Source organism: Odocoileus virginianus, chromosome 13 (genome assembly GCF_023699985.2).
Source record: "Odocoileus virginianus isolate 20LAN1187 ecotype Illinois chromosome 13, Ovbor_1.2, whole genome shotgun sequence".
NCBI lineage: Eukaryota > Metazoa > Chordata > Mammalia > Artiodactyla > Cervidae > Odocoileus > Odocoileus virginianus.
In genome coordinates, this window is record NC_069686.1 from 42,873,910 (window position 1) to 42,890,112 (window position 16,203).

The window sequence follows — 16,203 nt, forward strand, 5'->3', positions numbered from 1 at the left end:
AAATAAATATGAATACATTCATTAGATACCTTTCACAATCAGATAGCTCCCTCCAAAATGGTTATTTTTTATCTTTCTAAGAATATAAGCCTTAATGAAAATAAATCCTAGTTACAAATTTGAGGAAATTGCCCAACAATAAGTTTACATGTATTTGAACTGAAAAATTGTTAACCACGCTTTTGCTCCAAGATGTGTGAGGGCCATTCAAGGGCTGTAGGGCCCTGGATAGACACACAAACAAGTATGTGTATATCTGAAATCCCACACATTGTAATAAACACAGCTGCATTTATTTGAGTATGTGATCCCATGTACATGTAACAACATTCAAACAAACACACTCAGCAGATTTATTTGATTGTGCAATGGGGCAATTATTCAAATAAACATGCTCAGTGCAATTATTTGAATCTCACATTGCATGTTCATCAATCACAGCACTAAAAATGAAGGGGGAGAAAAACACCAAAGAATTTACATGGGGAAAAATATATGTGAAAACAACCTTATTATAGATTTTATAGGGTTAGCCAAAGTGATGGCACCCTCCTTAACTGTAACTCCACTATTCTATATTCAACGACATTTGTTTCTAACAGTTAATTGGTTCATTCACTTGGCCATTATATCAGAATGACCATAACATTCAGATTTATATAATAGCAAGCTTGACAAACCTGAATGGGGTAGAGATATGGAATCTCTATATTTCCAGCATAGAATAGTTGTTTCTAGACACTTTATGTCAAGAAGACATTGGTCAAATTATTATGGCTTTAAATAGCACTCCTATAAATGAAAAAAAAATTTTTATACATGCAACAAAACATTCCTACATTTGAAGACATTAAAAAAAACATCACAGGTGACTCATCTGGTCATTTTATATATTGATAAATATCCTGACATATATGTGAACACATCAAGAATCATATAGGTGTACCAAGAGGCAATTTATGTCTCTTTTAAGTATGTACTGACATAACCTAATATACTAAAATGGGAAGGGGCGTTTAGTCACAGAAATATACATCGTGTAACAAAGATGAAGAAAATACATGGCTTGTGCCCATCATAAAAAAGATTCAGACTGAAGGCTTAGCTTTGGTTTTTATTCAATTAAATTGTTAAACTGTGCACAGTGATTTTTTTTTAGAACTTGAGACATTTGTGATGTTGGCTGTTTAAATCTTTGTTACCTTCGCTGTGAATTGAAATTGTACATATTTAGTAAATCATGCAGACAAAACAAACTTTTTAGACAATATTTTTATTGGAGAGTTTTCTTTTCCTGTATCCATGTTAAAAAAAAAAAAGACCTCCTTTCCCAAAATAAAAATGTCAATACTAAATTTAAAGAAGTATAAAGGAATGATTGCTTCCTTTAGAGCTAAATATTTAAATAAACATGGAGATAATTGGCAACATGTTCTTTTGGGCTAATAGGCCGTGTCCAATTTTTTGGGTCTGATGTTTCAGAGGGCCTCTTTTTTCAGGGTTGAAGATGATATATTAATCTCTGAATTAAACAAATGCTTTTAAATAACAGAAATAAATCCCTCAGTCTTCATTTGTATATGAAATATGGAATTAGAGAAATGACACTGAGATGATGTGATGCTGAATATGCCACCAATCAAGACTTTCTCTACTAAAACAGTCACCTACCACCTATAATCTAGTATGACATGCTAAAATGCTCCAAAATATTGAAAATATAAAATTAATGGTACTATTCCCATTTGGCCTTGAGATGAATATGGCAAAGATTCTAATAATTTTAGTCAAAGAAAATGATGAGTAAAACTCCATGAAGATTAAAGTGGTGACAAATGATCTTTTAAGTATTCTAATTGGGCTTTCTCATTCATATCTTTGATTCTACAGAAATTGCAAATCCTGATGATCCTGATTTGAAGGGCACGTCAGCTTTTCTCGCTCTCATGCCACAGAATATGCCTGTTAGATTTGGAACCGAAGGGATAAGCCCCCAAAATGTTAAAAATAGACCACTGCCCTGGCAAGGAGTTTAGCACTGGCAAGCACAGAACTCAGAAGAAACTGATCTAACATAAAGAAATATTCAGAGAAAGAGTTGTGTATCATACTCCTGTTCTGACCATTTTCAGAGCAAAGGGTAGTAAGAGAGAGACACAGACAGTGAGAGTGTGTGTGTGTGTTCTGCGCATGTGTAGATTGCTAATTTCGTGCGTGTACACTTGAACAGCTAGTATTTAAAAAACAACAGTACCCAAAAGATGGAGGGACTATGAAGGAGTGCTTGTGAGACATTTTATGTATTTATATATTACACAAATGAAAACACTTAAAATGTTAATATGAAAAAATAAAGTTTCACCAAAAAATTCTATATCACTTCTAAGATATGCTAACCATAAAACGGGCTTCCCTGATAACTCAGTTGGTAAAGAATCTGCCTGCAATGCAGGGAATCAAATATTCATTTATCTTTACTTTTTCTCAGAAACTCGTGTTTTAGTTTGTGGCCTTTCCTTAAAGGAGAGTCACGTTTATCCATTCCTAAAACAGTCTTATTAAAGGGCAAAGAATTCCAGTTACACTTCATTCTAGTTTTGTTAGGGGAAACAAAGACTACGGCCTTCAAATTACTTTTTAAAAGACTATAGAGGAACAAAGAAATATAAATTTAGGAAGGAAACTCAAGAACATCCCTAAAGAACTCACAGAAAACATCATGTATATTTAGTGACCACAAGCAACCTAGACTTTGGTTTTTACATCTCTTCTGAAAGATACCACTTCCAACACAAATGATATTTCCAAACCCTGCAGTGCAGCCCAGGGATTGGTGCAGACAGAAAGAGAGAACACCAACTATTGAATAACCCTTAACCACTTCCTGAGGTCCTGAAACATTCCGTGGAGGTCTACCACTTCATTATTGAACATGCTTAGAAAGTGTGAGCTCATGGGTTTCCGGCTGAAGGTACATCTAAGCAAGATGGGGAAAAAGAGAAGTACATACCACCCTGCCTTATTTGTTTTAACACTGAAAATACCATTGCTCAGAGAGTAGGCTTGAGAAGAATCAGCCTAACATCTAAGTAAGACATTTCTGCACCTTTTCTTTTGCATTATGAAGTGTTTTTATATTATCAAAGACAATTCCATGAAAAGGAACATTTCAGTCAAATGGTGAGGGAACATTCGAAAAACATCTTTCCAGAATATGAGTGTTTCAACCACACTAACTCCTTAAAATGTACTACCTTGTTTTTAAAAATAAAAGTTGGAATAATGATTTGTGCAAATCCTTTTCAAGGAATCGTCACAACCCCTTGAGTTAGCTATCTTCACCTACAAATCAGCCTGTAACTGTTATAAACCTGACCAAATTATAGCATACCTGGTGTCTGCATTGAAATAGTCAAAAATCTCGTTCTCAATAAAATTCTCCTATGGATTGAGAGGAAGAACATCTTGATGGTTGTTAACACTTAGAAAAATAAAAGCAGTTAATTAATCTACTGCGTACACTTTTTAGATGAGGAAACTGAAATCTTCATAGACTTGAGACAACGCTCGTTGTTTATCTTTACCCCACAATGATCTAAAAAGCAGTTAAGCATAGATTTCAGAACCCTAGTCTCCTGACAATGCTTTCCACAACACATCACAGTAAAATGCTCCTTTGAATGATGTGGAAACATCAAAAGGAGTGAGTTAGTCTGCCTACTTCCTGCAAGAAGTTCGTTCTGGTCTACATGAACTCTTCCATGCAAGAGTGGAATGAAAATAAGCTACTTTGGAAACCCTATATTACTCTAAGATCACATCATCATCTGAGGGCAGTTAACCACGTCTGGACTGAAGTCTCCTTTCACTGAGAGCCAGAGACAAACTCAAGTTTGAGAAATGCTCTTTAAAAATTACTAGCTGCTTCTGGTCCATTTTACCCACAAGTTTGCCCAAGGTTTTTGACCATGTTTATGCCCATTGAGGAGCCGGAGTTCCATCGAGCCGCTCCACCCACGGTTTTCAGCCTGAACCCACGGTGTGAGTCCCTGGTGCTGGTCTTTCTCTAGTCACAGCTTTTTCTGAAGCCCATGTGCACTGAATAACCCAGAGGCGGTCAGAAGAAGGAACAGGCTGCAACAGGAGTAATTGGAGATTTATAAACCTGCAGCAGGAAAACTGAAATAGGCTGAAATAAATGAAAGAAAATTAGAGAGTGGAGGAATATATATACCCTCTCATCAAAAGCTCTGGCTCTTCACATTCTGGGCCTCAGAGAGGAGTAAAAGCCCGTATCAACTTGTGGTTATTGGCAGAAGGGAGACCAGAAGCCAGGTCTCCAGTTATGGCAAACATGCTGTTGTTGCTTCTACTGATGCTGCTTTGATTTGATGCTCTCTTTGATTTGGTGGCCCTAGAAGTAATAGTAATAAATAACAGTTACAACATCGATGGTAGTTCAGTTTACTGAGTGCCCACCTCGTGTGAAGCATAATACTAGGTTTTATAGGATATGCAAAAACAAACAAAACTACCAGCCTTAAGTTTCGTACACTCCATCAGAGACAGACATGCATAAAGAAGTAGAAAGTTATGGAGAAAAAAAAAAAGAAAAAAAAAGAAGTAGAAAGTTGAGCACCAGGTTTCACAGGGAATGTACCCGTATCAAAGTCTCAAGCAGTCTCTCTTGTGTATCACAGTCTTTCCCCCTTCAAAACACAAAACAACACCCCCCCCCCTCACCAACGTGCATCCCATGGAGTGATGCTATAGGAGATGCACTGTTTTATGTCCTAGGGATTCAGCAGTGATCAGACAACATCCCCACCCTACAGGGACCTACTTTCTAGTGGCGAAGGTACAAAACAATTATGTAAGTCCACTTCTCATACCATTGTGTCTTGACAAGAATAAAAAGAGGTGGTTTAATAGTGAATGAGATGGGATTGGAGGACAGGCAACCTCAGCTGGGGTGCAGGGAGGGGAATGTCAGGAAAAAAAATCTAAGGCTATATTGCCTGAGTGGAGCCTGAGGGGTGAAGAGAAGTGAACCAGGGGAGGATCTGAAGCAAGAGTATTCAGGCAAGAGGAAAGAGAATCAGTTTGGTTTTTTGAGAAGTTAAAAACCCTGGTCTAATAAAGCATAGTAGAAAAGGAAAGATGAAGTCAGACCAGTAAGAAAATATGTCTCAGCCGTTTGAATGATTTACAGTGTGATCTCCTGTCAGGAAACACTCAAAAACAACTGGACAGGTAAAGTCAAGAGAATGTTAAGGAGTGAAATTCTTCGGTTCTTTGGCCCCATGTCATGTTTTCAGAGGTGAGGAAGTGGAATTCATGAATCGGTGAGGTTTACCTGTGGGAGTCGGAAGAGATGCGTTATTATTATTCCCAGTGAATAGCCCAGAAATGAATTTAGCAACCTGATTGTGGTTTAATCATAATTCCTTTCCCTGTAAAATGGGCAGTATCCTGCTATGTCGCTCTGAGTTAACAATGAGAGAAATCTTATTTCTCAGACTCTCTCAGGATCACGTGCCTTATGTCTGGTCATAGGCAGATCTGTCATCCTGGAAAACAGAAATGCTTTGGGCCAAAGGAAGGTTGTATCTGGGAAATGACAGACCCAGCTACAGCAAGCAGGCCGCCACAGGGGCTCACTACCCTGAGACCCCTCCCTGATCAACGAGACCCAGCTCAGTCCCCACGTTTGCCAGTTTCCTCAAGACAGCTGTGCCAGAATCAGGCGTGAGCAAGGGCCCCAGCCATCTCCCCTTCCCCCGAACTTCTAGAAAATGTAAAAACTCGCAGAGCTGAGAGAGGAGCCAATAAGAAGTGAGGAACGTGCAGCAGGTGGCACCATCTGTGCCCGGCTAATTCCAGCCAAAACAATCTGCTCCCTAGAGTTCCCAGTTGTGGAGAAGGGAAGAGAATCTGACAGTGGCGGAGCCGGGGCGGGGGCGTAGAAGGGCAAGTGCCGAGGCTATTATTCAGACGTTCAGCCGGTTGGGGAAGGAGATTATTGATGCCAGTGAACTGTTATCTCTCTCCTTTTTCTCTTTACAACCACTGTGGGAGATTCTTCCAAAGTCTCACTAAGCTGGCAGGGATCAGATCCCACACCTGTGAGACAGATATGCGGGCATCCCTGTGAGTCTGTCACTGCTGAGATGGGGAGGGACAAACACTCTCTAACAAGAAGCACAGCCCACCTCAGGATGGAAAAACAAGGGGCGGGGGGAGCTTATGTTTATTTTATTCTATTTTCCTAGCAACCGAATTCTCTCCCTCTCGCCTGTTCATTCTTTGAAAATCATCCATGGTTGAGAATGGGATTATGGTCCTCCTTGTTGATCCCCGGGTTGGCATCGTTTTTTAAGATAAAATTCTTCCACTTGATGGACTTCCTCGTGAGGGGCAAATCTTCTCTCCTGGCATGCTTACAATCATGGGATGAAAAAAATGCAAGCAATGCAAAGATAGATCAAATTGTCTGCGGTAATAACTTTCCTTTCAGAGAGTAGCAGACCGAGAGGAACCACTCTTCTCACAGATGGAGGAGACAATGATGATTTGAGGGTCATGGAAACACCTGTCCACTCAAAAAGAAAATGTCACCCACTGCAAAATTTCCACCGGCACCTATCGGTTACAGCAGTATCTCCAGGAAGTCATCTGTTTGGTGCAAATACCTGGGAGGGGTGATATTTGCCTATTGTCATCTTTCCTTAGATTAATTGATCAGTTTATAGCTGAGAGTTGAGTCCTGAGGGAGTAGGGCCCAGGCAAGACCGCCTTTATTGGAGAACAGAAGGTCTGGATTTCAGGTGAGGACCCAGAAAACTGGGACTTTATAGACCCCTGAAGTAAGAGGAGATGGTGCCTAATACTAATCCTCTGCTTGAGCTGCATTGTGTTCCCCACCCCCCAAAAGTAGGCTAAGTCCTAAGCTTTGATACTTATCAATGTGACCTTATTTTGAAATAGGGTATTTCCGGATATGTTAAGATGAGGTCATTTGGGTGGGCCCTAATTCAATATGGATGATATCCTTACAAGAGAGGGAAATCTGGACACAGACCCACGCAGGGAGAAATCAAAGAAATGTGTGTGAAATCAAAGAGATTGGAATGAGGCAGCTGCAAGCCAAAGATGCTACCATCCCCAAAAGCTAGGACAGAAAGACAGAACAGATCCCTCAGAAGGAAGCAGCCCCATCCACACCTTGATTTTGGACTTGTAGCCTTTAGGACTATAAGAAGATAAATCTCTGTTGTTTTAAGATACCTAATCTGTGGTACTTAGCACAGCACTAGGAAACTAGTACAGCCCCCAAACAAAACCCGGTGAAGCTTCCAGTTTCCAGTCTCTGGGTCGGTCTAAACATCGAGATCGATTTTTGATTTGACCCATGGGTGCCTGGACTTTAACAGATAAAGGTCAGCAGGAATAGCCCTCTTGGTTTTGAGACATGTCTCATCAGGAAAAAGACAAACTGCTTACTCATTTTTTTCCCCAAATGTCTTCTATAAGGTAATCGTTTTAATTAGGATAATTAAATTCTTGTTTCAAAGGGCACCAAAGTGCAAGCATTATCGTCTGATTTCCTGTAAAGCGTCTTTTTCCTGCCTCCTGTCCCACATGGTGTCCATTAGCCAGAGAAGCACCGAGTGAGTCAGACATTCTCGTTATAGGTTTGTGGCTCATGTCAGTGCTAAGAAGAGGGAAATGAGAAAGGAAAACATAAATTGGGAAACAGTGTCAGAGGGCAGGCCGAGATAATGCAAGTACCAGAAAGCAGAGGAAAAGGGTGTTGTGTGGGAACCAAAACCTTGCTTCAGGTAGGAAATGTCAGAGAAAAATACAGTCACGTTTTGAAATTAAGGGAAGAGGGGAGTGGTGGAATACAAACTGCTCTTTGCTGTGTTTTTTGGCAGTCTGAATCCAGTACTTGAAGTGATTGCTACTCACCCTCTTCCCTGACTCATTGCTGCTGTAAGATCGGAACAGTTTTCAGCTCCAAGTCTCCTGGGAAATCGCCTGATAAAATTCCTGCAACGTCCTTCCATCACTGAGACCTGGGAAAGATATTGGGAGTCCTGTGGACAAGGCAACGTGAAAGCCCAGGGCAAGAGTGAGTCAACTGAGATGTGTTTTGATAAAATGATATATTGCTCTGGTGCCCAGTGGCCTCAACCTGGAAATCAGTGAGGCCAGGTTCTAGGATGCATTCTCAGATGTAGCTGTGAACTCTGTTCTGCCCCCGTTACTCCCACCCACCCACGAGAGGGCCCCAGAAAGTGCAGGTAAAGAAAGTCAGGGGAGGGTTCACTGCAAATCTTTCATCTCTTTTCTAAGGAAAACAAACCCAACTCTATGTCTTCTTCACAGAGGCCAGCATGCCATCCTTTACGTTGTATTTCTAGAAGATGGTATATCATCTTAAAAGCCTGGTTTAATTTGCTTTTCTCCAAGCTTTGTGGTATTTTTATATGCCATTAGTCAGTTATTGCATGTTACTACCAATAACAGTCCCACCTAATGTATTTAATTTGTTTTGAAAATCATAGCACATCTTTATGCACAGAGAGGCAGCTTTTAACTCCATTGATGACTTCCTCTTTCAAAGTCCTTCTTTAAATCCCTAACCACAGTCTTTTTGGTTCTCTTCCTATCCACTGACCAAGCTCTGCTTTCTTCAACTCAGTCTTTAAACGGCAGCTTCTCCAGGGTCCCTCTGGGGCTCTCCGCTCTCCTGTTTCTGATCACTGTGGTGCAGTGACTTTTTCAACTAAGACTCAAAAATGCACCTTCCCGGTAAGGCTCTCTTCCTGTGCACTAGACCTGCACATGCAAATGAATACTGGCCATTGCCCCTTGGTGGTCTGAAAAGCACCTCAAATCTGACTCATCCAAAATGGACGCAGCTATGTCTTCCTCCTGCCCCTGCCCCCAAAACCTGGTGATTGTCACTTCCTGGGTCACTCAGGTGGAAATCTTGAGAGTCATCCTGCTATATCTCTAAATGGGTTATCAGGTCTTGTGAGTCATACTCCCCATGATCTCTCCTACTTGTTTCTCTTCCTCAATCACCATCATCACTCCCTTGTTTCAGACTCACAGCACATCTCAAGAATTGTTCTAATAGCCTTTCCACCAGTCACACTGGCCCCGTCTCACCCAAGGTGCTGCCTTACCCTAATCCAACAGAAAAGAGAGCTGTCACAGAGGGTTGATGGCAGAGCTGGCAGATAGAAGAATGCCCCTTTTATGCTCTTTAAAGATATTTCCTGATATTCGTCACATAGTGACTTTCTGGAACATTGTTTCATCATAGTCTTAGCAGCTGTTATGTTGACACAGCTCCTTAACTATGGTTGAAAAGAATGTGCTCAGGCAAAATTATTAGTTCCCTACCTCTCCTTTCCATCTGTAGCTATTCTTGGGGTCTTATCTCCTTCTAACTCACCCTACATTACTACGTGGACCAAAAGTGCTCTTTTGGTACTTTTTGGTTTCCAGGTCTGCCTTCTAATACCTAAACAGGTAAGCTTTTTTTTAAGGGTAGGGACCATGTTATCTGTAGTCCCACCTCTCTGGGAGTTATGTCACCAAACAGATAGTCAATAAATGAGGAGAAGGGGACGACAGAGGATGAGATGGTTGGATGGCATCACTGACGCAATGGACATGAGTTTGAGTAGGCTCCGGGAGTTGGTGATGGACAGGGAAGCCTGGCATACTGCAGTCCATGGGGTTACAAAGAGTTGGACACGACTGAGCAATTGAACTGAGGCAGAAAATTGAGAAATACTTCCCTAGTTAAAATTACTTATCACTGAACTGAAATGCTCACTGATTTAATGCACTAGTACAAATTTGATTATGGCAAAGCCTTTAAAATCTTTGTGGGATTCCACAAAACACCCAAAATGCAGCTCTTATTCCTTAGCTTAGTCCACAAAACTTTCATGTGCTGGCTTCTCCTTGACTCCATTTTCATCAGCTCTCACCATCCCTCCAATTGCATCTGCCTGAACATACCTCTCTTTATATTATTATTATCAAGGGTCACTTTCTTAAGACCTTCTTCCCTGAAACGCTAGTCTTAGACATGCCCTCCTCTGGCTTCTGTACCTACTTCATTAACACACTATCCAAGGGTTGGTTTCCCTAGGGCCATGTGTTCCTGGAAGGTCAAAATTGAACATTCTGACTCCAGTGCCCAGTAATAAGCCGGAGACCCAGCTAGAACCCGGAAAATCTGTGAGTCTTTTGGAAAGAGGCTGTCAGCAACATCTAGTCCCCACTGACCCTGGTTATTAGACAAAGAGAGGAATAATTTGGTGATGAGAGAGAAAATAACATAGAAAGTGAGTGATGGAAAAATAAGGAGTTGTGGAAGGACCCCAATGCAAATCAGAAACTTGTCATTTCATAAACTTGAAGATTTTTTTTAAAAACTGTTTACAAGATTATATTGGGGCACAAATTTTACCCACATAGATTAAACAATTTCATTTCTCATATAATCACTAAGTATGTATAACAGCATCAAACTCCACTGCCGACATCCAGATATTGATCGAATTGTAAACTTAGGCAAAACAATCCAAGTGAGGTGGGTTAAAGGGAAACATGAATAAATAAGCCTTCTACCTAATACTGAATGTGAACATAGCCTTTCAACTATTTTAGCAATGACTCAGATGGGGAACATGAACTAAATAAAAAAGGAAGAAGCCCAAAGTAATCTGGGATGCATTTTCTTCAACTTCTCTGGAGTTTTCAATTACCTCAGTTTCCTGACAAAGCTTTGCTGATGTCAGTAATTTACAGTAACAAATCAGCAAGATAACAGCAGGTTTGTGTGGGCCAGAGGTAAATTTGGGTCTGACATGAGTAATATATCCTGCAGTGAAGGCCAGTGGGAGGCATGAGAAAAGGTACAATTTCTATTAGTGATTTTTAAATAAAATGAAAACCACATGCATATATCACAGAGCAGGTGGATATGCAGACCTCACTGTCCTTTCCCAGGAAATATAACTACTTCCTTCTTGAATCCTAAGTGACTTTTAATAAAGACTCCATCATAGATGCTACTAGAAGTTTCTCTGCATATGTATCTTAAAATGTTAGATTCCAGAACACACAGTGCATACCCTCTGTATTTAGGGAATTGTGAGTAGCCACACAAGAGGTAGCTGATATCATCCTTGCTTTGGGTGGTATACAATGATTAAATGAAGCTAAGACAGACAAATGGAAGATAGACAAAATAACCTTTTGCCAGTAGAAATCTTCTGCAAAACAATAATACAACTGAACAATTTCTAAAGTCACAGAGGCAATTACAAAAATTTTTTTCTCCAGCCATTGTGAGAACGCCTGACAAGTTCTTTCAGCTTGCTTCGTCCCAGAATGTGAAGCCCGCAGATCACAAAGGCATCTAGCTGGAACGTTGCAGTTCCTTGGGGTCAACAGAGAAAGCGTCATTTCTCATCACATGGTCCTGAGAGGGCACTGACTGCAGGCTTTCTTTGAAAGTTGCTTCTCTTGGTTTTCTCACAAAACTGCTGATGTGAACTGGTTCTCTCATGATTTTGCCTTTTTTCTCCTGAAGCTAAAGAACATTTAAACTGCAGTTTATGATGGTGTTTCCTTGTCAATAAAATGAGGGGTTGTAAAGGAGGCTCCTTTCTGTGAAGTTTAAGATGTAGCTCTGGTTAAGGAGTGTTAGCATGAGAAGCTCGGCGGTTGATGAAGCTGAAAGGCTATGCCTTCTTGTGAAAAGACCTGGGTTCAAGTCTCTGTTCTGCCCTTCCTAACTGATTGACTTTGACTGTTACCTCACTAAACCTCAGTTTACTCAACTTTAAAATGAGAATGCTATTAGTAACCATTTCACAGAGTGGTTGTGGGAATCAGATGAGACAAGAGATGTGCAGGTGGTCTCTATGGCAGGCTCTGGTAAAGGGGCAGGTGTGTGCAGTGTATTTATTTATTCTCATCCGCACTGTCCTTTCTTCCCTCCCGGGTTTGAGGGAAGTTTGCTTCTGATAACCTATTCCTAGAGTTAGGTCCACAGAGACTTCTCTAAAAGGAACACAATAATTTCAGTACTTAGAAAATTTCCAGCTTGTAATTTTTCTGGGGCCGGGATTGTCTCAAGATTCATCCTCAAAGGAACCCTTTGTTTCCTGGTGGTTGTGAGCCTTGGGTTCATGAAAGAGGAAGGAATGCTTGACAATTATCAGGCCAATGAGCAGCCTCAGAGCATGAGAAATGAGGAGGCTGTTGTGTCTCGATTCTAGATGCATGGGACCTCTGCTGCTCTGAGCAGATAATCCAGGATGATAATGAAGTAGTCACAAGGGTGAGCCTTTGAAACAAGGCAGGCAAGACACTGCTCACAGTTCAAACCTTCCCGTTAGCCCTTTTGCATATTTTAAAGAGAGACTTGTAAGTCATGAGATAGCCTTGCCTGTCAAAATAATCGGCCCATATGGGGAACTTCTTTCATAACTTGACAAGAGACGCGGGAGGGGAAGCTGCTGGAGCTGAAAACTGATGATCCAAATAGCAGGAAAAGGTTTCTAGTTTATGATCATTGTTTTCCTTCAGCTAATTTTAATTCTGATGAATACCAAGTTTTCTTTGGTACTTTTTGTTCCTCAAATCTTTTTTTTTTTCCCCCTATTAAACTGTTCAGCCAAGTATTTCTTAAGCCTCTCTGAAAACAATACTACATATTTCTAAAGCCCATGTAAACAAACATTTCCATGAAGACTGGCTTGAAAGATACAAGTAGATGACAACCTGAAAGGCCATTCCTATTGCAAAAGTGAAAAGACTTGACAGATCGATAGGTAAATATATATACAACACTAAAACTTGATGTTGGTTCAGACAGACTCAAATGATGTTAACTCTTGCCATCCTATTTAGTTACTTTCTGCTCCTCTAACAGTTTACATTGGTGGAATACCTTGATAAATTCTGACCCTCGGATGGGAGGACTGATGTTTTATGACAGGTCATTTGCAAACAAATATTTACCAATTACCAGTAAATACCAGTCATTGTGTTGGTCAACAGACTGTTATAAGAGCAACAGAGAGGAAAGAGTTCTGGTCATTTTGTGAGACCTCTGTCAAGGGTAGCTAGGGAAGGCTTCAGAGAAACAAAACTGAGTTAGGTGTTGAAGAGCCAATAGAAATAACACTCCACTATATTAATATACATGCCCTCAGGCGTCCCTGATGGCTTAGTGGTAAAGAATCTAACTGCCAATGCAGGAGATTCGGGTTCAATCCGTCTTCTGAGAAGATTCCCTGGAGAAGGAAGTGGCAAAGTACTCCAGTATTCTCACCTAAACCCCCCTGGACATGACTTAGCGACTGACCAACAACAAGATGCGTGTACCATATCTTCTTTACCAGTTCCTCTGCTGATGGACATTTAGGTTTCTTCCATGTACTGGCTATTGTAAACAGTACCTAAATGAACATTGTGGTGCATTATCTTTTTTGAATTATGATTTTCTCTGCATATATGCCCAGGAGTGGGATTCCAGGGCCACATGGTAGTTCTAATTTTAGTTTTTTAAGAAACCTCCATATTGTTTTCCATAGTGGCTGTATCAGTTTACACTCTCACCAACAGTGCAAAGGAGATGTGGCACATATATACAAAGGAATATTGCTCAGTCATAAAAAGGACCAAAATTTTGGTCATCTGTAGAGACATGGATGAACCTAGAGACTGTCATACAGAGTGGAGTAAGCCAGAAAGAGAAAAACAAATTTCGTTTATTAACGCATATATATGCAATCTAGAAAAATGGTATAGGTGATCTTATTTGCAAAGCAGAAATAGAGACACGGAAGTAGAGAACAAATATATGGATACCAAGAGGGGAAAGGGCAGGGAAGAGGACTTGGGAGATTGATAATGACACATAGATACTACCGACACTATGTATAAGATAGAGAGCTAGTAAGAGCCCCCTGTATAGCACAGGCAATTCTACTTAGTCCTCTGTGGTGACCTGACAGGACAGGAAGTCCCAAAAGGAGGGCTGTATACATTACACGTCCATACTAGAAACTAATGCAACACCGTAGTGGCTTAAAGCTCGACATTCAGAAAACTAAGATCATGGCATCCAGTCCTATCACATCATGGCATCCAGTCCTATCACTTCATGGCAAATAGATAGGGAAACAGTGGAAACAGTGGCTGACTTTATTTTTTGTTGGGGCCCCAAAATCACTGCAGATGGTGACTGCAGCCATGAAATTAAAAGATGCTTACTCCTTGGAAGGAAAGTCATGACCAACCTAGATAGCATATTTTAAAAAGCAGAGACATTACTTTGCCAACAAAGTCCGTCTCGTCAAGCCTATGGTTTTTCCAGTGGTCATGTATGGATATGAGAGTTGAACTATAAAGAAAACTGAGCATCGTAGAATTGATGCTTTTGAACTGTGGTGTTGGAGAAGACTCTTGAGAGTCCCTTGGACTGCAAGGAGATCCAACCAGTCCATCCTAAAGGAGATCAGTCCTGGGTGTTCATTGAAAGGACTGATGCTGAAGCTGAAACTCCAGTACTTTGGCCACCTGATGCTAAGAGCTGACTCATTGGAAAAGACCCTGATGCTGGGAGGGATTGGGGGCAGGAGGAGAAGGGGACGACAGAGGATGAGATGGCTGGATGGCATCACTGACTCAACGGACATGAGTTTCAGTAAACTCCATGAGTTGGTGATGGACAGGGAGGCCTGGCATGCTGCAATTCGTGGGGTTGCAGAGTCAGACACGACTGAGCGACTGAAATGACTGACTGACAACATTGCAAAGCAACCATACTCCAATAAAAGTTAATTAAAAAAAATAAAAGAGCCAATAGAAGCTTAGCAGGTTGAGAAGAGAGGATAATGCTAGAAGGCATGGGAGTGTGAGGAGTCCCATGTGGGAAAACCATGACGAATTCACCATCCTCCTCAAGCATTCAGTGATAAACTCCTCAAAGGGGACAAAAGTACACTTCATATTTAAACCAAAAAAACCCGTACTATAATAGATAAATTATATCTACCCTCCTAAATATTAATTACCTATTTTCCACAGTTGCTAATGAAGAACTAAACAAAGTAGCAATACTTGGGCATGAGCTATGTTGCTGATGAACAACCTCCTTGCCTTAGAGGGGGAAGAGGAGAGAGAAAATCGGTGGAAGTCACTCACCTCCGCCCAATAGAGATAAAAATGGCTAGAATGAAACCAGGAAAGTGACGCAAGCACCTGATAGATAGGTCATCTTACCCTTGGATTCTGACCTTTCATGAAACAACACCATCCAGTGATTTCCAGATGTGCATGCTTGACCATTAGTAAGCAGTCAAGACTGTAATCTTATTTCCCACAAGCTATGAATAAGTGAGTGACTTATAAGAACATCATCTTGTTATAACAAACAGTAAGAAAGAAACTTGAGGAGATAATTTTTAAGCAATTTAATGAAGCTCTTGTTCTATCCCTGCATCCTGAAACAGTATTTCAGAGTTATCTTTCCTAACAGGAAATAGAATAGCTTGACAAAAGGAACCACAGCTGCATATCAAAACTGGCAGCATATTCATATGGTGTGGCCTGATACATATGTTCACCACCCTTTTCTGGTTCAACTGTATTTCATTATCATCTCCTTATTTCCACTTCTAATTCTAGCAGAACTGCTTCCTATAAACAGGTCAGATCCCTAGCAGTTTTGAGCTTAAGGATCCCTTTTAAATGACTGATCCCAAATTTATTAAGCAGTGTTTCCCCTCTTTCTTAATTGTAGCGCCCCAGGCACACACTCAGGTTTATTGGCATACATGTGGAGAAAAATTAATTCACCACCAATCCTAACTGCATTGTGTATATGGTTGTTTATGCTACCTGTGGTTTTAAAAGCACAACTGCTTGGATTAGGAATATCTACTTGATATCATTATAATACAATGAATCTATAGATTTGATCATTAGAATATTATATGGTAATACAGAATGCAAGAATCCTCCCAAATCATCAAGTTAATTTTTAAATTCAATTAATTTTATTTTAAAAACATTGCTATACTTTGTTTAATTTAAATAGCCAATGTTTTCTGTATTTTGGATTTGGGGGTATTGTTTTTGTTTCTTGTGTTTTGT

At 40.5% G+C, this 16,203-nt stretch overlaps 1 protein-coding gene across 4 annotated transcripts in view; it reads left to right on the forward strand.

The window, feature by feature from the left end:
• ZEB2 (zinc finger E-box binding homeobox 2) overlaps nt 1-1,430 on the forward strand; it is a 134,948-nt gene extending 133,518 nt beyond the window's left edge. For all 4 annotated transcript variants that reach the window (XM_020893387.2, XM_020893388.2, XM_020893390.2 and 1 more), the window contains one exon: nt 1-1,430. This exon is cut by the window's left edge and continues 4,103 nt beyond it. The gene's annotated coding sequence lies outside the window, so the exon portion shown is untranslated.
• The last annotated feature ends 14,773 nt before the right edge of the window (nt 1,431-16,203 follow it).